General features: G+C 45.4%; 1 pseudogene; it reads left to right on the forward strand.

Annotated features, from left to right (window-relative positions):
- Positions 1-7329: 7329 nt before the first annotated feature.
- Positions 7330-15104, forward strand: LOC124703298 (annotated as a pseudogene).
- Positions 15105-22680: the final 7576 nt, after the last annotated feature.

Consider the following 22680-nt stretch of genomic DNA (forward strand, 5'->3'; position numbering starts at 1 on the left):
GGCGAAGAGATAGTGAAATACAAGTGGTATAAATAAGTATGAGCAAGTGGCAACAGACTCGGAAAAGTGCTTTGCCCAGGACGAGTAAACAAGCGTAGTAACGCAGCAGTAGTAACGCAGTAAAACAAGTAAACAAGCAGCGATAGCGATATTTAGGAACAAGGCCTAGGGATTAGACTTTCACTAGTGGACACTCTCAACATTGATCGCATAATAAATAACTCTTTCTCATATGTGCTACATACACTCTTTTGTTGGATGACAAACACCGGTCGTTGTGTAGGGCTACAAGAGCACCTCAATGCCGGAGTTAACAAGCTCCACAACATTCGATGTTCATATTTAAATAACCTTAGAGCATAATAGATCATTGCAAAATAAACCAAGAACTAACATAGCGCACACACTCGTCCACATTACACTATGAAGGAGGAATAGATCACATCAATACTATCATAATGATAATTAACTCCACAATCTACAAGAGATCATGATCATAGCCTACGACAAGAACCACACGGTGCACACACTAGTCACCTTTACACCATGCAGGAGGAATAGACTACTTTAATAACATCACATGAGTAGCACACAACTAGTAGCGATACAAAGCTCATCATATGGATCTCAATCATGTAAAGTAGCTCATGAGATCATTGTATTGAAGTACATAGGAGAGAGATTAACCACATAGCTACCGGTACAGCCCCGAGCCTCGATGGAGAACTACTCCCTCCTCATGGGAGACAACAGCGTTGATGGAGATGGCGGTGGTGTTGATGGAGAAGCCTTCCGGGGCACTTCCCCGTCCGGCGGCGTGCCGGAACGGAGACTCCTGTCCCCCGGATCTTGGCTTCGCGATGGCGGCGGCTCCGGAAGGTTTCTCGTACCGTGGCTTTTCTCGTCTCGAGGTTTTAGGTCCGGGACCTTTATATAGGCGAAGAGGCGGCGTCGGAAGGTCGAAGGGGCAACGACACCATAGGGCCGCGCGCCGGGGGTGGGCCGCGCCACCCTATCATCCGGGGCCTGTGTGGCCCCCTCCGGCGACTCTCGGGTGTTCCGGATGCTTCCGGGCAAAATAGGAACCTGGGCGTTGATTTCGTCCAATTCCGAGAATATTTCGTTACTAGGATTTCTGAAACCAAAAACAGCAGAAAACAGAACTGGCACTTCGGCATCTTGTTAATAGGTTAGTTCCAGAAAACGCATAAATATGACATAAAATGTGCATATAACATGTAGATATCATCAATAATGTGGCATGGAACATAAGAAATTATCGATACGTCGGAGACGTATCAGTTTCCCCCTCCAATCTCCCTCTTACAACGGACTGGAGAGTCTCTATTTTGATGTTTTTGATCTCCGTGTCTGTCCGTCGCGAAAGAAAATACCAAGGGGTATATATATAGGTGTTTTTAGGTCAAAACACATCACCACACGGAAGTTTGAGGTGAGACGGACAACCGAGGGGCAGATACCCCTCATGTTGCGGCTGGGATACGGGCCTACGACATGCCCCCATTTGCATCTTGTTAGCCTCTTGGCGCTCCCCTTTGGCCCGCTGGATCCATCTCAAATCTTTTGAAGCATGCTCTTTGACCTTGCTCTTTTTCGAATCCCGGAGCTCGTGAAAATTCAAAAGCATTGAAAATAGATTTTTCTGCCTCCGAGAATTAAATACCGAATAATTGGAAACTTCACGGGCAAAATCCCCGAAATCAATGTAAAACATGCTCGTTACATCATATATCATGTAAATATCATAGCAATATCACCAAAATTCATGGATACATTTTCAATGTATCACCATCTATTCACGCAATTTCCGCTGCCCGATTTCTTGTTTGGAGGGAATACGAGCTACCAAACACGCTCCAACTCTTTCGTTGGACTTGTTGGTTTACCTCTTGTCTCTAACTAAATGTAAATATTAGATTTTTGGAAGGAAAATTTAGATAAATTAGAAAAGTTCACAAGAAGTACAAATCACCTCGAACATAATAAATATTTTGCCCGCCAGTTTTCTATCACGTGCACATAAAATCAACCAGTTGATATGTTTATTGATATTCATCTAGATTGAACCGAACATCCGCTGCTATAATTTTCGCCCTGCAATCCACCGCTATATTGACAAAGTATCGACAAAGGTCTTGAGCCATATCTTCAACGGTATTAGTAAGCAATAAGAAATTAAATGGATATTACATAGATGAAGTTCTTAGTGCATCCTACTTTGGAATTCATTGAGAGAGAGAAATATTTCACCCTCCTAGACATTGAACACCATAATTAATCAACCATGATCATGGAGCAGCTAGGCTACTCATGGCTCTGAATTAAATTCCCTAAAAAGAAAGCCCATAGCTTTGAATAGATGCAGCTTGCACCAACACTACACCTAGAGAGTCATCCTCTATGGGTCAATGTCATACTTTACAATCCTATATAGGGAATATTTGCATGACAATATTAATAGCATATGCCGTATGGCGGCAATACAACTAGCCCCGCCAACTTTTTTTTGCCACGTAAACCAAAATCTGTTGATTCGGTTATTGGCTTAACATACCATTCGTCTAGATTGAACTGCCCGGTGATGTACTCTTCTCCCCGCCGCCCACCGCTGTGCGGACAAAACGTCCACATAAGATCTAGAGGTACGTCTCCGACGGTATTAGCAAACAGTAACCAATCGACGACTATTACATGGAAGCTAATGAACACATCCCATTTTGGTGAGAAAATTGTTGGATCATCCTAAACATTGAACACCATAATAAACAGTAACCAATCGACGACTATTACATGGTACGTCTCCTTTTTAATCTCAATAGAAAGAAACAGAAAGTTTTATTGTGTTAACAATGTATGTTTTAAGATAGAATCTATTGAAGAGAGTAATAGAAACTGGAGCAAAAAAAGCATGAATCTTTTTTTTAGATTGGAAAAAAGTAAGTAGAATTATATTCAAAATAAAAGGGTTTTTCGTAAGAAAACGTGGATGAATACTTCCTCTTTTCTCGATTTTCCCTAGGACGATCAGTCATATTCCACGAAGAGTTCTGCAGCGTCGCCGCCATCAACGACAAGTTTCGGGGGACAGAATCTCTGTTCCGGCACACCGCCGGGACGGGGAATTGCCCCCGGAGTCATCTCCATCGACACCACCTCCATCTTCATCGCCGCTGCTACTCCCATGATGAGGAGGGAGTAGTTCTCCCCCGAGGAAAAGGGCTCTACCGGTAGGTATGTGGTTCATCTCTCTCTCCCATGGTGTGATCTTTATGTGATCATGAGCTTTGTAATCTAGTTGAATATGTAGATGTTACTCTTGTCTATTATGCACTCTAGAGGTTACTTTAATATGAACTCCGGAGTCACTCTCCACGGTGTGATGGTGACGAGTGTGCGCATCGTGTGTGATTCCTTTATGACGTTGTGGAGCTTGTTTACTCCGGCTTGAGGTGTGCTTTTGCAGCCCTACACAATGAATGGTGTTTGTTATCCAACAAGAGAGTGTTTGAGAGTAGCATTTATTTATTCAATTATGTGATCGTTGTTGAGAGTGTCCACTAGTGAAAGTATGATCCCTAGGCCTTATTTCTAAGCATTGAAACACCGTTTCCAACAAGTTCTGCTACATGTTCGCTTGCTGCCATTTTTATTTCAGATTGCAATTACTACTTATAATCATCCATATTACTTGTATTTCACCATCTCTTCGTCGAACTAGTGCACCTATACATCCGACAAGTGTATTAGGTGTGTTGGGGACACAAGAGACTTCTTGTATCTTAATTGCGGGGTTGCTTGAGAGGGATATCTTTGACCTCTACCTCCCTGAGTTCGATAAACCTTGGGTGATTCACTTAAGGGAAACTTGCTGCTGTTCTACAAACCTCTGCTCTTGGAGGCCCAACACTGTCTACAGAAAAATAAGCGTGTGTAGACATCAAGAGTTTATATTGAACTCTCGGGGAATTGTCTTAGAAGTTGAATTATTCTTCTCCTCTTCTAGGAACATGCAAAATAAAGTTATTTCTTTGTGTCCCCAACTCCATCATGTGGTTGTTAAGCACAAGGTTTCGTATTAATAATAGGAAATACACACAATGCAAGTAGTTGCGGCTATAAGCCTTTTCCCAGCAGTGTAGGTTCATGGGTTCACTTAATCTTCCTCTCAACAATAGTGGTGATCATCGATAATAAAATACGCATAATTATCATGCTTAACATGATAACATTTATATGGGAAACATGTCCTAAAACATGAAGTTGTGAATAATAAAGGTTGTTGTAAAGCATGCCATTTTTGCCACTTGGTCACAAATAGTGTTCTCCTTTATTCCTAGATGCGCGTATATGAAATGATGCATGTCTAGCTTTTGTTGTCACTAAGCTATACCATCATTGCCACATGGTTACACCCTCCAATACCGTCACATCTACATACATCACACTCCTTTATATAAAAACACACATATAGCAACACATGCAGAAGTTTATTTGTCGTGTGCATCCCGCGTCCATGCCATCTACCTACACTTAGTGCGGTCAAACACCTCGTGACATGGGCAAACAAGGCATTGCACTTACAATGATCTTAACCAATGAAATAGGAAATCATAATGTGCTTCCAAAGTATGACTAATAGTAAAAAAGCTCCAACGCAGTGGTAAATGCATAACATGTATCATCTCACCACAATAACAACCATCAAGGTAATACATATATGGACACAATCCTCTAGGAAAATCATGTGACTCTAATTAGTGAAGTACATAGAGAGATTGGATCAAGCTACTACAACAGACCCCAAGTTTAGGGGGTGGACTACTCCCCTCTCATGGTGGAGAGCGACATCGTGGAGGTGTTGGTGAAGGAGGAGAGGTCACTAGAGGCGATTTTGGTAGAGGTTTCCCCCTCCAATCTCCCTCTTGCAACGGACTGCAGAATCTCTATTTTGATGTTTTTGATCTTTGTGTCTGTCCGTTGCGAAAGAAAATACCAAGGGGTATATATATAGGAGTTTTTAGGTCAAAACACATCACCACACGGAAGTTTGAGGTGAAATGGACAACCGAGGGGCAGATACCCCTCATGGTGTGGCTGGGATACGGGCCTACGACATGCCTCCCATTTGCATCTTGTTAGCCTCTTGGCGCTCCCTTTTGGCCCGCTGGATCCATCTGAAATCTTTTGAAGCATGCTCTTTGATCTTGCTCTTTTTCGAATCCCGCAGCTCCTGAAAATTCAAAAGCATTGAAAATAGATTTTTCTGCTTCCGAGAATTAAATACCGAATAAATGGAAACTTCACGCAAAATCCCCTAAATCAGTGTAAAACATGTTCGTTACATCATATATCATGTAAATATCATATCAATATCACCAAAGTTCATGGATACATTTTCAATGTATCAGCATCTATTCACGCAATTTCCGCTGCCCGATTTCCTGTTTGGAGGGAATAGGAGCTACCAAACACGCTCCAGCTCTTTCGTCTGACTTGTTGGTTTACTTCTTTTCTTGAATTAAATTTAAATATTTTATTTTTTGCAAGGAAAATTTAGATAAATTAGAAAAGTTCACAAGAAGTACAAAGCACCTCGAACATAATAAATATTTTGCCCGCCAGTTTTCTATCACGTGCACATAAAATCAACCAGTTGATATGTTTATTGATATTCATCTAGATTGAACCGAATGTCCGCTGCTATAATCTTCGCCCTGCAATCCACCGCTATACTGACAAAGTATCGACAAAGGTATTGAGCCATATCTTCAACGGTATTAGTAAGCAATAAGAAATCAAATGGATATTACATAGATGAAGTTCTTAGTGCATCCCACTTTGGAAGTCATTGAGAGAGAAAACTATTTCACCATCCTAGACATTGAACGCCATAATTAATCAACCATGATCATGGAGCAGCTAGCCTCCTCATGGCTTTAAATTAAATTCCCTAAAAAGAAAATCCATAGCTTTGAATTGAATTCCCTAAAAAGAAAGTCCATAGCTTTGAATAGATGCACCTTGCACCAACACTACTCCTAGCTAGAGAGTCATCCTCTATGGGTCAATGTCATACTTTACAATCCTATATAGGGAATATTTGCATGGCAATATTAATAGCATATGCCGTATGGCGGCAATATAACTAGCCCCGCCAACTTTTTTGCCACGTAAACCAAAATCTGTTGATTCGTTTATTGGCTTAACATACCATTCGTCTAGATTGAACTGCGTGGTGCTGTACTCTTCTCCCCGCCGCCCACCGCTATGCGGACAGAACGTCCACATAAGATCTAGAGGTACGTCTCCGACGGTATTAGCAAACAGTAACCAATCGACGACTATTACATGAAAGCTAATGAACACATCCCACTTTGGTGAGAAAATTGTTGGATCATCCTAAACATTGAACAGCAATAATTAATCACCATGGCTTTGAATCGGAGCATTGGTGAGGAGATGCAGCTTCCACCAACACGAGGGCATGAAAGTCTTCCTCTATGGGTCATCTCCCAACTGTCCAACGCTTGCTTGCCGACGATGCAATCCAACGCCAGAGAAGATTCAACACCGGCCACCGCCGCAGCCTCCATTCCATTAGCAAATTAAGCGTCGCCGCTGGAGACCGCGGGGGACAGCGACGCCGCCGATCAAGAAGAACTCATCATCAGAGCAGAGCAGCAGGAAAAAGAAAGAAAAAAGACAAGTACTGTATTTTCTCCTGGAACCAGAAAGGAGAAGAAAAAGACGAAAAGGAAATCTTGGCTTCAAGCCGCCTCCTCTCTCCCTCTTTCTTCCTCTTCATCGTCTTCCTTTCTTTTCCCCCACCTTCTTCCTCCTCCCGATCGACCCTCGCGCACGCACGCGGAGCAGACTGACGTCATCGTCGTCATCATCACGCCACCCATCTCTCTCTCTCTTCACGCGCGCGAGCAGCGAGACGACGAGCCGCGGAGGAGAGAAAAATAACTTGCCTTTTTTTCCTCCCGTCACGTATTAAAAATCCATTCTTTCTTCTTCCTCGTCTTCTTTTTTTTCCGCTAATCCCGCTGTCCCTATCCCCTCCCCGTCCCCTCGCCGGCGGCGCGCCCAGATCGCGACCCTGCCCCCGTCGCCGATCACCCTCCCCCGCCCCAGCGCACGGTCCTCGCCTCCGGGGGCACGCCGTTCCTCGGCGGTCCGCTTCCAGCGTCTTCTCTACCGACCCGGCCCCGCCTCCCTCGGGCGGTTGCTCCGCGCCTCGTGTCCGCGTCCGTGTCCGTGTCCGGAGGAGGAGGTCGCGCGCGGCTCCTGGGGCTTCGACCGAGCTAAGCTCCGGCGCCCATGGTCGACATCCACGAGCGCCCCGTGGTGCTCGAGCCGGAGCCCGACCATGCGGCGGCGGCGGCGCCGGCGCCCGTCAACCCGGACCCGTCCTCGATCTCCGCCGACGCCTGGCTGCCCTTCGAGGACGCCGCGCTCGCCGTCGTCGGCCGGATCCAGCCCTCCGTCCCCTCCGAGGGCCGCCGGGCCGCCGTTGTGCAGTACGTCCAGCGACTCATCAGGTGCACCGTCGGCTGCGAGGTAATAATAATAACCAGCTACTCCGTTTTATGCTTGCCCTAGTAGTCTTCTGATTGCTTACAAGCCCTGCCCTTTCAATGACATGGGCATGGCTGCATAGGCTTGTAGTAGCGTGTGACGTTCCGAGGATCATGTCTATGTAGCTGCCTTAACATGTTGTATGTACTTGGGAGGATTCCTCACACTCAATTCTGATTCATCATCCATTAGGTCATGTAAATTTTGTCAGTATAACCTGCTACGTGCAATGGTTGCATTACTACTGCTGCTGCTCATTTCATAGTTACTATGCTTGCGGATTCGTTTAACTCTACTGCAACGGGCTAGTGGTTGAGGTGTTTGTTTTATCTAGCGCGCGCGAGTGATGCCGCCAAACTGATATACAACTAGGTATATTTGAGATTCTGGTCGTATGTGGCCGGGGGACTAGATTTGTCATGTTTTTATTGGCCATGAATGTTTTTTCATGCCATTACCAGACTTGCGCTCCAGGTTCCACGTCGTATGGTTTAATGCTCATCTATTTATGCGAGTGCCAATCGATGGATGTCACGTGTATGGGTACTGCATTAAAGAACAGCGTGTTTGTTGATCTTGAGCTGGCCGGTTGGTACGTTACCGACCATTTTCGTGACGTAGCCCTCCATGCCTTGTTATATGGTCCTCTGAATAGGTGCCCTAATTGTACTATGTTTGCGCACACAATAAATTTATCTCCTGACTTTATCTGCATAGTTATCTTGTTTTGAGTAAGGTGATGTTCGCACACGTGTTACGCTATTAGGTATAGGTCTTTTTGGATCATTAGTAGTATGAGACACAGGAAATCTGGCCAATGTTTGTCATATCTTGAGATGAATTGTCTACTTTTATTTTTTTTCTTATGATTTCAGTAGGGTTCCTTATTTGTGTGCGCACTATGCTTTATTTGATGGTATCTCACATGGCAAACATGTAACGTCACTTCTTGGCACGTGAATGAACCATCTCTGTGCTCCCAATGTTTGTGCTGTCTATACACCTCACCATTAGCATCGATGACAAGGAATTTGTTCAGTACTGCTTCGTATATACCTCGAAGTTCTCAGGGTGCTCGGTAGATGGTTCAGGTATCTATAATTCTATATGGAAATAGAGTATCAATGAATTAAATATAGATTGTGTACTAAACAGCAAAACAAGCACACACATCATGCACATAAAAATTCTGCAAGAGGTTCACTGTGACTGTTCTATGAATAGTCCATTAAACATACTCCCTCCGTCCCTAAAAAAGCTGCTCAGCTTGGGACTACTACTTATGCCAACTTGACATTAGATATCGTTCGCAAAAAAACTTGACATAAGATAGACAATCTGAAAATCTCAGATTTTGTTGAGTACAAAAATGGTAAAAAAATACTGCTTGAGCGTTACCAATACTGGTTCAGTTATTTTGAATAATTGTTCAGCAATATAGAAGTTCAAAATTAACCTTCTTTTTTGTGTGTGTAAAACATAGGTCTTTCCATTTGGATCTGTTCCGCTGAAAACATATCTTCCCGACGGAGATATTGATTTGACTGCATTTGGTTCCACATGGTCTGATGAAAACCTAGCAAATGAGGTACGCGCTGTTCTAGAATCAGAAGAGCTGAGGAGAGATGCTGAGTTTGAAGTCAAGGATGTCCAGTATATCCATGCCGAGGTTCGCCACTTCGACTGTTTTCTTTATGTCGATTTAGACCTAATCCACACACTTTTAAGTTGTTGCAGTGACTTCTTAGTAATGCTTATTGGTTATGTACCCTATACAAGGTCGGGTAGTGAAGTTCCTGTGATTCACTTACATTTAATTTATCCAATTGCCTCTATCAACCAACTTTTTGGTCCTACATATATAGGGCTAGCGACAATTGAATAATCCACACATATGCCATGAATGATAGTTATGAATATCCTAATGTTACTGCCAACAAGAAAATAAATTGTTGAACACATGAAGTGTACTGTCCTGTACTGTGTTCTGTTGTCATTTTTGCTGTGTTATTCCTATGCACATGGATACATCATTATACCATAGGCTATTGTGGAAGGTCACCTTTTATGTTAACTGCTATGGATTTTGCACTGGTGACCGTGCTGTCGATCAGTATTTATCATCCAAATGTTTCAATTGATAAGTCCTTCTGATGGCAGGTCAAATTGGTCAAATGCCTAGTCCAAAATATTGTTGTAGACATCTCGTTTAATCAGATTGGTGGACTCTGTACCCTTTGTTTCCTCGAGCAGGTAATATTTTAAAAGGTGAAACATGTAATTGATTGTTTATTTGGCTTTAATGCATCTCTTCTATCTGATGATGCAATAAAGCATCAGTTCTTTTTTCTCTTCCTTCTGGGTATGACTTAGGATAAAGGTTGTCTTAAGTCAGTCTGCTCATTGGCATTCATATTTATAACTGTCATGTCTTGCAGGTTGATCAAAGATTTGGGAAAAAACACCTTTTTAAGAAAAGTATAATGCTGATAAAAGCCTGGTGTTATTATGAAAGCCGCATCCTTGGTGCTCACCATGGTTTAATTTCTACCTATGCCTTGGAGATATTGGTGCTATATATTTTCCATCTTTTCCACCAATCTTTGGATGGTCCATTAGCTGTAAGTTTGGACGTGTATTCCATATCTGTAAAGTTACTGGTTCCCTTAGATGCACACATTCCCGTCCCATATCTGACATAACTACATCCTCTTCTGCAGGTCCTCTATAGATTTCTGGACTATTATAGCAAATTTGACTGGGACAACAAGGGTATAAGCTTGTATGGCCCTGTACCATTGTCTTCCTTACCCGAGCTAGTTTGTAAGTGAATCCACTCTGATCTGTTCATTTGATTGCATTTTTTACTGTTACAATTGGTCATTACTTACAATTGGTCATCACGTAACTTTTCATGTGCAGGTGACGCACCAGGCACTCATGATGGTGATTCCCTTGAGCGGGAGGAGTTTCTCAAAGAATGTGCACACAGGTTTACTGTGCTCCCTAGGAACTCTGAGAAAAATACTCGAGTGTTCTCAAGAAAATTTCTCAACATAATAGATCCACTGAAGCAGAATAACAATCTTGGGCGGAGTGTCAGCAAAGGTTTGTTGTTTGCTTCATCATGAAGTTTGATTGTACAAAGGGAGGATTGCGCTTGAAACTGTGCCATATGAGTTTATTTTCGAATGGGTTTATGCATAAACTTGATTGTTGCAACCTTACATTATTTGCGAATTCTTTTTCTTCTGGTAGTTGGCACTGCAACTAAGGTGAATAATGCGGGTTTATCAAATTAATTGCATTGTATGTAGCTCAGCATACTTTTGGACATTTACTATGCATGAAAAATGTTAATGCTTCAACCCTGTGATTTGTGACTTGGCAATATCATCGCACCATCAGCTCACATCATGAGTGGTTGCATTGGTCTTCCCACACTAAATTGCTCTAATGTTGATATTCGCTTGTCCAAATTTGTTCTTTTTGTATCTACCTAATCAAGCCTGACTGTTTTTAAAATTTAACGTTAACTGCAACTAGTGTCATTTGCACTGACTTCTTTGTTACTTGCTCGCTGCTGCATGACCGTGCTTAGTTTCCCTTCATGTATGGGCCAATAGATTCCATTTCAGTTATGCATAGACGCGAATTCTCAGTTACTGAAACAAGCAGTACTACTATGCTCAGTTGAATTGCCTACCTTTGTGATGTCATGCCTCTACTCCCTTAGACCACCTAACTGCCAGATGCTGCTGCCTGCGCTGCCTGTCTGATAGGCTAGAATATGGATAACTGATGGCATTGATTTATTATCTGTTGGGTGGATAAATATGGTTTGAACCCAGCCCAAAGGCAATATGGTATGCTTCACTGTTGCTTAAGTGCATTGAGCTGTTGAGTTGTTTATTTTGTCCTTAGCATTATCCAAGATGTTTAGACCAGACCGTCTTCTATTTTATTTCCCTGGCCTAATACCACAGCGGTGCGCAGGTAACTTTTACCGGATACGAAGTGCATTTGATCTTGGTGCCAGGAAGCTTGGGAAGATCCTTCAAGTACCTGCCAGTTCTGCTGTGCCGGAAGTGAACCAATTCTTTAGGAACACATTGAAGCGAAACCACACTATGGTAAGACCAGATGTGCAGGACATCGCACTGGACTTCAATGTTGAAAGAGACAACAAGGATTCTTCACCTTTATACAGTAATTCTTTTGGTGATCTATCTGATCAGTTCAACAACATCAGCATTTCAGATCTTAATAATCATGAATCTTTGAAGGCCAAAGAACAAAATCTTATGGTTGAGCACGGGGAAATGAAGTCCGTTAATCCTGTAACTAGTTCTATCAGTACGAGGGATGCCAGTGACTTATGTGAGGCTGCGCCATCAACTAGTGAAATTTTGCCATCTTGGAAAGCTCACTATGCACCACATCTCTCATATGAGCCAGGAAATGGCAAGGGTGGTGTCAACTATGATAGAAACCCGTCACACCATGGGATGGCATCGAAAGGGTCCACTGGAAATGTGTCTGGTGATAAGAGTTCACATCCTGTGGAGAACTGCTTAACCCCAGCAATAGAGTCAGATACCAATGGAGTACACATTAAAGACGTGGGTGGTGATGGAGGTACCGTTAGTGACATTTTGTCAGATCTTACAGGAGACGACGGAACAAATTTGAATAATCTCTTCTATGCACAAGGGTGCCACCAAGATTATCTAATGAACCATGAGTACCCAGTTAATCAAGTCTACTATCAAATGCCTGCTCCACCACCTGCACAGTATCAGAACAATCGCTCACCGAATGGCCATAGCAGAAGAAATGGTTACGGATATGCTGGTGCAAGTGGAATATCCCCTGGTTCTTATCCACCTGGCTATTATGTTGTAAGACCATTTTATCAACCAGATGATCCTATGCGAGCTCGCGGAACAGGCACCTACTTTCCTGACCCGGTATGTTCCCTTTTTGCACATTCGTACGCCTGCCTATACAACAAAAAGTTTGCATTTTACTAACTATATCTGGTGTTTCCCTAGGTATTATTTTTTATGCCACGTCCATGCATATGATTTTTTCTTTTTGGATCAGCCATTACTATGTTTCTTGTGTATTCATTTCGCTATTGGAGTTAGCATATCTTTTGTACACGAGGCTAGGAAAGCCCTGCTAGTTTTATGTTTCTATAGCAGAATTATGTTACTTTTACAAGGCTAAGGCATATTTGTGTCATTTGGGCTTTTGTGTCTTGTGTTTTTCTTGAGTTTGTCTGCCTTGTTGGATATTGTAGACTTTATGCAAGGATAGGCCACCCGCTGGACGAGGGGAAAGAGGAAGGCATCATAATTTCCATCCAAATAACTATCACAGGGGTCAACGCTTTCCCAGAATGGAGATGCCTGCAGATATAGCACCATCGGAGGAATGGAGGCAAGTCCATCCATTGCAGATTTATATTCCTGGCGCACATGATCATGGAATCCCCTCCCCGTTGAATATACCATTATCATCTCCATCCCCCGGGCTCCAAGGGATAATATTCGTGGCAATGGTTTTATTCACGCACAAGACAATAAACTTGAATTCGGTACTTTGGGGGCATTGCCTTTGGAAGCTAAGGGTACCTCCCAAGACCAAGCCAACAGATCAAATTCTGCCACCACCAGTCAACCTTCTATACCTGTAAGCCCTGTGTCTCCAGCACCAAATCCTGGAAAGGGTTCTAATCGTATGAGGTAAGTATGATGCATTACTTTGGTTGTCAAGCAATAGTACCAACTGTTCCATGGGAGGGACGCCTAACTTATAGCTCTTTCTTTACCATCTCAGCTGGGTTATTGTCTATTGAGATATGCTACAGTTAATAATTTCGTGTTTCTAGTGTTGGGTTGGAGCTTCCGTCAAAATATATAAACATGGCCATTATCCATGCTTTAGGCTATCTGTGAAAGGAACACAGCTACACGTAAAGTGAATTTCCTTACGATTACGATCTACGAAACTAACCTTATCAAATCGCTCTCGTGGGGTCAGAATCAAGGACATCATGTTATTATCAGATCGTAATAAAATAGCTATGCTTATTTCTTGTTTGTGCAGTACCACTGTTAAAGCACAGTTTTTTTTTTGTGGTGAGAACAAGTCTTTTTTTAATACATAGAGAATCACCTTATTCATTTTGTATGCATTTGTAGAGAAATCTTGGTCCTTTTAATCCAGATGCACCCTAGTAGAATCAAGGATGCCTGTTTTCCACAAAAGTGAGTCGCTTAGTATGTCTGTTGACACATGAAGCAAAGCCTTAGTCTGGCCATGATGTTGTAGTCTCAGTTACTGGGATTGCCACAAGTTAACAATTCATGAACTTGTGCTTTTGAGTTGACATTACGTAGTTTAGATCCTTGTCCAGTGCCATGGTGAAACCATCATGGGACGTCAGCTGCCAAAGTATTTGGTACGGAAGCGTACCAGGTACTTGATGCCACTTGGGAATCTGCCCACGCTTTCCCACATAACTAAACTACTACCCCCTGTTTTGAGTAATTAACTAGAAGCACCGTCCACATTAATCTTCATCCGCTCTTGTCTTGTTCGGTGGTGTGCCTTTCCTTTGGGACAATCCTGATTAGCATGTCTACTTCATGTACCCGTTCATTCTCTGAAGTTCCCATCCTTTTCGCCCATAATTTCTGTTGGTGTTGTGTGTCTGCCACACAAAAAGACTAGTATCTTTGGACACCTTCTTGTCTATCATGTTGATTATCCAAGTAGTATGTGGTTGAGACTGGGCAGTTTCACACGAGCCATCCCCCAGAGGACTTCTGATTTTTCGTATGGCATTCATGGATTACCATGTAGCTTGGCTGCTCAGTTCGCATGCATGCTTTCAGTGTTGAGTTGCTTACAATGCGTAATTTAACTGTACAATTTTGCAGGAATGCTGGGCCATATCATCTCAAGGACAATGGCGACTTCCCACCACTCTCCAGCTGACGCAACAAAAGACATGTCAAAGCCAAGAGAAAGATAGTGATACACCGGGCACACCCGGTGCAGCAATAGCAGAGGGTTACTCTACAAAATAATCATCATCATCATGTACATCCTGACTTTATACCTTCCATGTTCCCCGGTCGTCGTTCGATTCGCCGTTCCACCATAGCACAGCCTGTGCTGCTTGCTATGACTGAATTCTCATGATGCCCCCCGTTCCCCTCGAAAAAGAAAAGAGGAAAGAAAGAATAAGCACCATGTAGATACTTTGTTGAGGGGGGAGAAAAAGAGCTAGCTTAGACTTGTGATGTTTTGCCCTGATAGTGTGTAACCTGTTTGGTTTCCGGAGTGGCCTTGTGTTAGAAGGCCCCTTGTCTGAAGTAAACATTAGATGCTTGATGGAATTGGTAGGTGCAGAGGCAAAACTGTATGTGCTGTGTTAGATTTGCAGTTGAAAAAAATTAACCAGGGATAGTTGGTAGCTGTGCTTTTAATACCATTGCAATGGCTAGATATGCTCTTACACTTGTTGCCGAGTCCATCTCTTATTTTGTTCTTTGTCGTAGTAATCTGGGGACGTAATCATGGAACATGGCACGTCAGGGAAAATGAAACGCGCCCTAGCTAAGCTTTAGAGTGGAGGCATCGAATGTTTTAGACAAAAACTGTCAAGGGCCTGTGAGTTGTGAGAGTGAAAGCCGTTGTCGCCGTTCATGCGGCTTTATTCCGCTGGCTAGGAGTCGCTCTTGATGGCGTTGCTACAAAATAAGACAGCGCGACAAATGGTTGGAAAATACAGAAGAAAGGGCTGGCGGATGAGTTGTAACTTCGGTCAGAGAGGACCATTGGAAGAGGGCAGCTAGCGCCTTTCCTCGAAATAGGCTTTCACCCTGCTATATTAATATAGAAAACCACACTGAACAACTCACCCGCCAGCACAAGCACGCCGAAAAGAAAACACAAAAGAAAAAAATGAGGAAGAAGGTTGACAAGGTCGATCGACGAAAACAAAGATGCCCTATAGCTGCCGCGCCCTCAGGAGAATTTCCACCGCGCTCCTAGCACTCTAAAGCCCCGCGTACCAAGCAGCACCTTCAAGAAAGGATGCGACGACGATGATGCTACTGCCCGAACTAATCCTGGGATTTCCCCGGTACACGCAGGGACAACGAACAAAATAAGAGATTACGTCCCCAGATTTTACCCAACGCCCTTTAGGAAGGGAACATGGCGCCCGCAGGCGTCACCGCGTCGGTGTCGGCCAGACCGACAGAGATTTCTCCCGACCCTCGCAACCCTGCCCCAGACGCTATATTGTGCTCCACCAGACACACCGCCCACCAACTTGCGCCACCACGGCCATAGGGACACCACCGCGGTCTAACCGCGACCAACGAACCGAAGCCAGCAGGACAAAGGAGGATCCCAAAACCGAGGAATGGTGAGGTATTGGACACGCATGAGGGAACCAGCTCCACCGCCAGCGACAGTACCATTCCGGACATGCCGACAAGGGACATACCAGGCCCACCTGGCCCGGCCAAGCACAGACCCACCTAGCCCGTGCTCGTGAATCCCCCATTGGGATGTTGCAGGACACGCGCCGCCACCCCAACCATGCTCCTCTCCGGCCACCTCCCCACCGGAAGCGGCAGCTCCGCTCGAAACCGGCCCACCGGGACCCAGCTGGGGCCCAAAGGGCCCGGATCTGGGTCGGGAGGGCACCACCAGGCGCCGCCAACCAGCGACGCCATCACCAGCTCGCCGCTGCCCAAGGAGCCTCGCCGCCGCCGGAACCACCGTCGAACCAAGGAGCACCACCGTCGGCCGAGGGAACCCTGCGCTCCCCCTCGAGACGCGTGGGTAGGAGCATCACCACCACCGCCGACACCGCACGGGGCTTTGCCCGGCGGCGGCAGGGGAGGCGATCTCGGGGCCGAGCTAGGGCGCGACCGCCCTCCTGTCGCCCGCGGGGAGCGACAGAGAGGGCCGAAACGGTGGTGGAGGGAGAAACCCTAGGGGAGGAGAGGACGGGGTCGCGGGGAGCTTTCGTGAAGCTCCGCAGCTAGTGCCTTTCACAAAGTGAACCGATGACGTACAAGAATGGCAGTCTCCAACAAGTACCTAATCCTGTCTATTCGATCATTTTTTAACATATAGATTAACTCTCGCTCTCTGCATAAATTAAATTATTGACAAGTTTCTCTCAAGAAAGGAGAGAAGCAAAAAAATCAAAATGACATGGATGTGAGAAAAAAATGGTGGTTTGTTATGGAAGAACCCTAGGCTGCATAAATTAAATTATTGACAAGTTTCTCTCAAGAAAGGAGAGAAGCAAAAAAATCAAAATGACATGGATGTTAGAAAAAAATGGTGGTTTGTTATGGAAGAACCCTAGGCCAGAGCGGGCCCATGCTGCAGCGGCCTGTTATCCTCCCACCGTTGGAAGAGGGCAGTGAACGCTGCTCTGTGAAGCCAGCCTCACGCGGGGGAACTGCTATACGCCGACCTGGTCGGCGCGTGCGGGGTGCCGCGCACCCCCAGCGACCAGGTCGGGTAGTTTGGGCCGCGGCCCATTAGCTCAGGTACGTTTTTTTTTTCTTTTTTTCTTATTCTCTTTCTTCTGTTTTTTTTTCTGTTATTAATATTTTTCTTTTTCAAAATCTAACATTTTTTATGAAATTATTTTTCAAGATTTTTTTCAAAATATGAACATTTTTAAATTCAACAGTTTTAAAATTTGAACGATTTTATATTTTGAATATTTTTCAAAAAATTATATTTTTCAAAATTTGAACATTTTTCACGTTTGAACGGTTTTTAAATTTGAACGGTTTTTAAATTTGAACATTTTTCATGTTTGAACAATTTTTAAGTTTGAACGATTTTAAACCTTTAACGGTTTTTAAATTTGAACATTTTTCATGTTTGAACAATTTTCATGTTTGAACGATTTTTAAATTTGAACGGTTTTCAGATTTTGAACGGTTTTTATATTTGAACATTTTTTTAATTTAATTTTTAAAAATATTTCTATTTTTCGAATCTGAAAAATAAAAGTAAAAAAAGGAAACAGAAAAAACGAAGAAAACAGAAAAAAGAAAACAGGAAAAAAAGAAACAGAAATAAGAAACAAAAAAGAAAAGAAAAATCGAAAAGGAGGCAGCCCGCACCTAACTGGGCCGGCCCGTACCGCGCTCAGGGTGTGCGGCGCGCGGTACGCGCCGACCTGGTCGGTGTATAGGGTTTGCCCTCACGCGGTGCCTGCCACTTCAGGAACTGAGAGGCCCAAGCTTTCGCTTCAGCCACCCAGCCCACTACGCAACTTGGAACGGGCAGGCCAGCGGGTTACAAGACAGGCCCAGGCCCAGAGTCCGCACCAAACATCCACACCACCTTTACGCCCCCACATGGGTCAAAAGCCCCCACATGGGTCGTTCACCCGGGTATTTAAGCTGGTGTGCCTGCTTGCCAAGAAGCGAGGTGGGACTAAATTGGAGTGGAGCGAGTGAACAGCGAATGCGAAACAGAAATAAAAGCATGGATGGGCTGGAATGGTCCACAGGAGTTGGGTGGCCTGTCGCTAAACAGGCCTCTGCAACTTAGCCAGGGCACCGATCCAGATTGGAATTTTCCCAGGCTTGGCGTGCACAGATTCATCAAGATTATTTTTCGCTGCCCTGCTTCCCCAATCTTTTCTTTCCCTTCATTGCTGCCTCCACTAGACCAGTAACTACCTATCGAGACAATATCAAGTCCGACTAGTTGATGTTAATTAATCTTGATTCTGTCACATACTGTGATACTAGGACGCACTTAGGGCATCTCCAACCTCGCGACCCAAACGGACGCGCTGGGCCGTCCGTTTTGGGCCGTTTGGGTGGCCGCGCGGACACGCGGACAGCGCCCCGCGTCCGCGTGTCCGTTTGGGTCGCACGCGGCGCCCAACGCGGCGACCCAAAGAGACGCCACGTGGTTCGTCTTCCTTCCGCGGCGCTGCGCCATGGCAGGCCTCGACGGGACAGCCATGGTGGGCGGTGGAACGCGCGGGAAAGTTCCCGCGCGCACCAAGGTTCCCGCGCGCGCGAAAACGCCATTGGCGCGCGCGAGCGCCCAAGTTTCCCTCCAGGCCGCCGGCTATAAAAGACGGCGGCGGTGTCACACAGACCGCAACACCATCCTTTCCCCTCCACCTTCTCCGGCGCCATGCCGCGCACCCTGCAGGCCACATGGGCCAAGCTCTCCCCCAGGTTCCCGCGGACGGAGGAGGAGGAGCGCGCGGACTCGCGGTGGGTCGCCGACGACGAGGCGCTCCGCGTCGGCTGCCGGGCGGCGGCAAAGAAGGCCGGTGACGCGGAGCAGGCGGCCGCGGAGGGCTGGCACGAGATCGCGGACGGCTGGTACGAGGCCACGGAGGAGGGGGCGGCCGCCGCGGAGGAGCCCGTCGACGAGGAGGACTTCGCGCTGGCGAACATCAACGCCGCCATCAAGGAGCGTCTCGCCGACCTCACGCGCGTGACGAAGGAGCACGAGGCCACCTGGCGGGCCGGCCGCCGCCGCTTAGGCGACCTCCTCGGCCAGAAGAACGAGCTGCTCGCTATGCGAGCAGCCCGTCACCTCATCCAGATGCCGTCGCCCGAGCGGCGCGCCCGGGAGGATGCTGAGTCGGCGGAGCGCGGCCGGCAAGAGCGCATGCGCCGGCGGCGGGGAGAACCACGAGGCCCGGAGCCGCCGGCCGGCGTCCGCTCGGAGGCGCGCACGCCGTGGAACGCGCCGCCTCGCGGGGAGATGGAGATATGCGGGAAGCGGATGATTCCGCCGCAGGAGGCGGAGCGCGAGCGCGCCCGAGGTGCGCGGACGGAAAGGAGGAGGATGATGGCCTCCGCCCAAGCCGCCGCTGCCGCCGCCCGCGCCACCCAGCCCGTAGGCTGGAGTGGAATCCTCACGCGTACAGGCCGCCCGCGTCGAGTGAAATCCACGGCCCCGACGGCGAGCCGGCGAGGAGTCGCCGGCGAGGCCGCCGGCCCCGTACGTATTTAGGATAGAAGTAGTAGCTAAAAAAAATGTAATGAGTTCTTTTTAATGAAATATATTGTTTATGCCTATGACACGCGGGCCAGGGGCGGACGCGAGCGACCAGCCTTTCGCGTCCGCGGCCACGCAAACCCGGCCAAGATTTGGGCCGGGTTTGCGTCGATCCGGACGCCGCGAGCATCCGTTTTAGGGATAGGTTCGCGCGCTGGGCCGGGTTTTTGTCCGGTTGGACCCACCCGGACGCGCGGGCGCGGGATGGGTCGCCCGGTTGGAGATGCCCTTAGAGCATCTATTTTTCGTCCAATTTTGTCCATCACGGACAAGATTTGGGGGGCAATAGTACACCTGTCCACATGGAAGCACCGCCCTGTGCATCAAACGCGGCCGCAATGTGCGACAATATTTTATTTTAAAATAATAATTTCATCGTACTTCAAACTAGAATTCATAGTAACTTTGATTGTACTTGATTACATGGTTTGAAATACAAATACAACATAGTTCGAAATAAAACTGAAACAAGCTAAATTTAAATTAGGACTAATTCAAGTGGAAGTTTTCCGCCCAGTTCAACATGACGGCATGATGCTAGCGGTCGACGTGATCTACGAGAGGTTGGCGCTAGGGTTGCGAGGGAGGGCGGCGGAGTGGAAAATGGATATAAGAAGAAATAGGGGAGGTGGGGTCCTTTCTTATGTAGCCTGCGTGCGGGTGGTGTCAGTGGGGAGGATGACAAGTAGGTTAGGGAGAACACACCACGAACACGGTCCACCGTCCCCATTTCAACTCCAAATTTTGGGACAAAGTGGGAGCTATCGGCCTATCTTCCCCCGCATGTAAGTGATGGGGGCCATTGTTGAATACACTTCTGGCCTAAAGCAATGTCCTCGCGGATCAAATTGAACAAATGTGTGGTTTTTCTTTGTTTTTGACGAGGCCCCTTTAAGATGCTCTTACTCTCCAGGTAATGGAACGACGATTGGAGAATTGGAGAAGTGAACAAAATATATGTACGTGGTAGATCAATAATGCTAGACCTACGTAAAATTCTCTACGGGATGAAGTTACGGACTGACGTGGGTGGATATGGTTGCCTCCCGTAATTACATGACCATAATTTCTCCCTAGAAGCACCACCTAATCCCGTAAAATCCATTACGTAACAAACATCCCGTAACTCTAGCATTACGTGAAATTCTCTACGTGATGAAGTTACGGACTGGTAGATAGAGTATACTACGGCAGAACCACACGACTGACACAACTTACTCGTGACAGGTAGCTTACATTCTTGCATCTCCCAGTTCCCGATGTTGATGTCGATGTGTACAGTACTCAGTACATACCAGTTTTTTTTTGAGTCCGTGTATAATTTGATTGCATCTATTTCACGTAGAGTATGAAAGTTGCAGTCTAAAAAATCTGTGTCATCTCGTCAGGTGAAGCAGATTGCTAGGGCATTTCAGGTGGTGGATGAGTTGCTCTCGTCGACCGTTCAGATGGCAACAAGCTTGTAGGATCTTTATGTAGGAGTATTTAGGATGTATCAGTTAGCAGTCAAGTCAGTATATATGATTTGTTGGTGCCTTGTTTATTTGTTTGCTGGTACTGAAGTTACGCAGATGGATTTTTGTCACTGGCCTGTTGTTTTAGCAGTTTTGGCGAGTGCCTACTATGGCGTTCTCGGTAAAGCAGGATCCCAAACATGTAGTGGAGTGTTGGTGTAGATAATCCCCGTGTAAACAAATTGCATTTTCTTCTTACATAAATAAGTAATCCAGATGGATGTATTAGTAAATCTAAAATAATACTACTACTGCGCTTAGGAAGGTCCTAACATAGTAACAAGTATATAGGCTATAGCCCACATAGGTTTATTCCGATCTAACACGGGAAGTAGTAAAAAGGATCACGGCCTGGCCGTTAACTTTGTACTACCTCATTGGTGATCGTCGATCGATCGTGTGTAGCGACGGCCACCATGGAATCATCGCTGGGCTAAGCACCACTTTAGTACCATATTTGTTCCTTATATGTGCAGGATTCCTTCTTTTCATATTTGTTCTTTATATGTGTAGAAGATTTATCTAGTCTCTTATTGCATGAAGAAGAAGTTGGTGATATTAATGGGTTAAGAGTGTGCAGAAATGCACCGTCAGTTTCTCATTTACTATTTGCTTGTGATTCTCTTATCCTCATGAAGGCGGACATGAATAATGCAACTTTCTTGCAACAAGTTCTGGATACATATTGTGCAAATTCGGGCCAGATGGTGAGTTTGGTGAAATCTAGCATCTTTTTTTCTCCAAATACACACGCACTAGTAAGAGAGGAAATTTGTGAAACTCTACATATTGATACTGAGGCATTATCTGATAAATATTTTGGGTTACCTGCTATTGTTGGGGCTGATAGAAGTGATTGATTTCTTCATTTTGTGGAGAGAATAATTGAAAGAAAAATTCTTATCTATTGGGGGAAAGGAAATTCTTTTAAAGGCTGTGGCTCAGGCAATACCTGTTTATGCAATGTCAGTTTTCCAAATCCCAATTGGTGTCTGTAAAAGAATGATGGATGCTATTGCTCAATTCTGGTGGGCTGATGATGATAGTGGTAAAAAGATGCATTGGATGTCATGGTGGAAACTTTGCTACCCAAAAAAGAATGTGGTATGGAATTCAGGGATTTTCATTCTTTCAATCTTGATATGTTGGCCAAACAAGTCTGGAGATTGATTAACATACCAGATTCTTTGTGTGCACAAGTTCTGAGGTCAAAATATTATTCCGATGGTGATATATTAAAAGCTGGCCCCAAATCTGGCTCTTCCTTTACTTGGCAGAGCATTCTTGCAGGTATGGTTACATTCAAGAGAGGTTATATTTGGAGGGTAGGGAATGGAGAGAAAATCAATATTTACAATGATCCTTGGATACCCTCTAGTCCTGATAGGAAGATAATATCACCACGCGGAGAGGGAGATGCTATCTTTGTTTCTGAACTGATCACGGAATCTGGGGCATGGAATGAAGAGAA

This window comes from Lolium rigidum, chromosome 3, assembly GCF_022539505.1.
Source record: "Lolium rigidum isolate FL_2022 chromosome 3, APGP_CSIRO_Lrig_0.1, whole genome shotgun sequence".
NCBI classification, from domain to species: Eukaryota; Viridiplantae; Streptophyta; class Magnoliopsida; order Poales; family Poaceae; genus Lolium; species Lolium rigidum.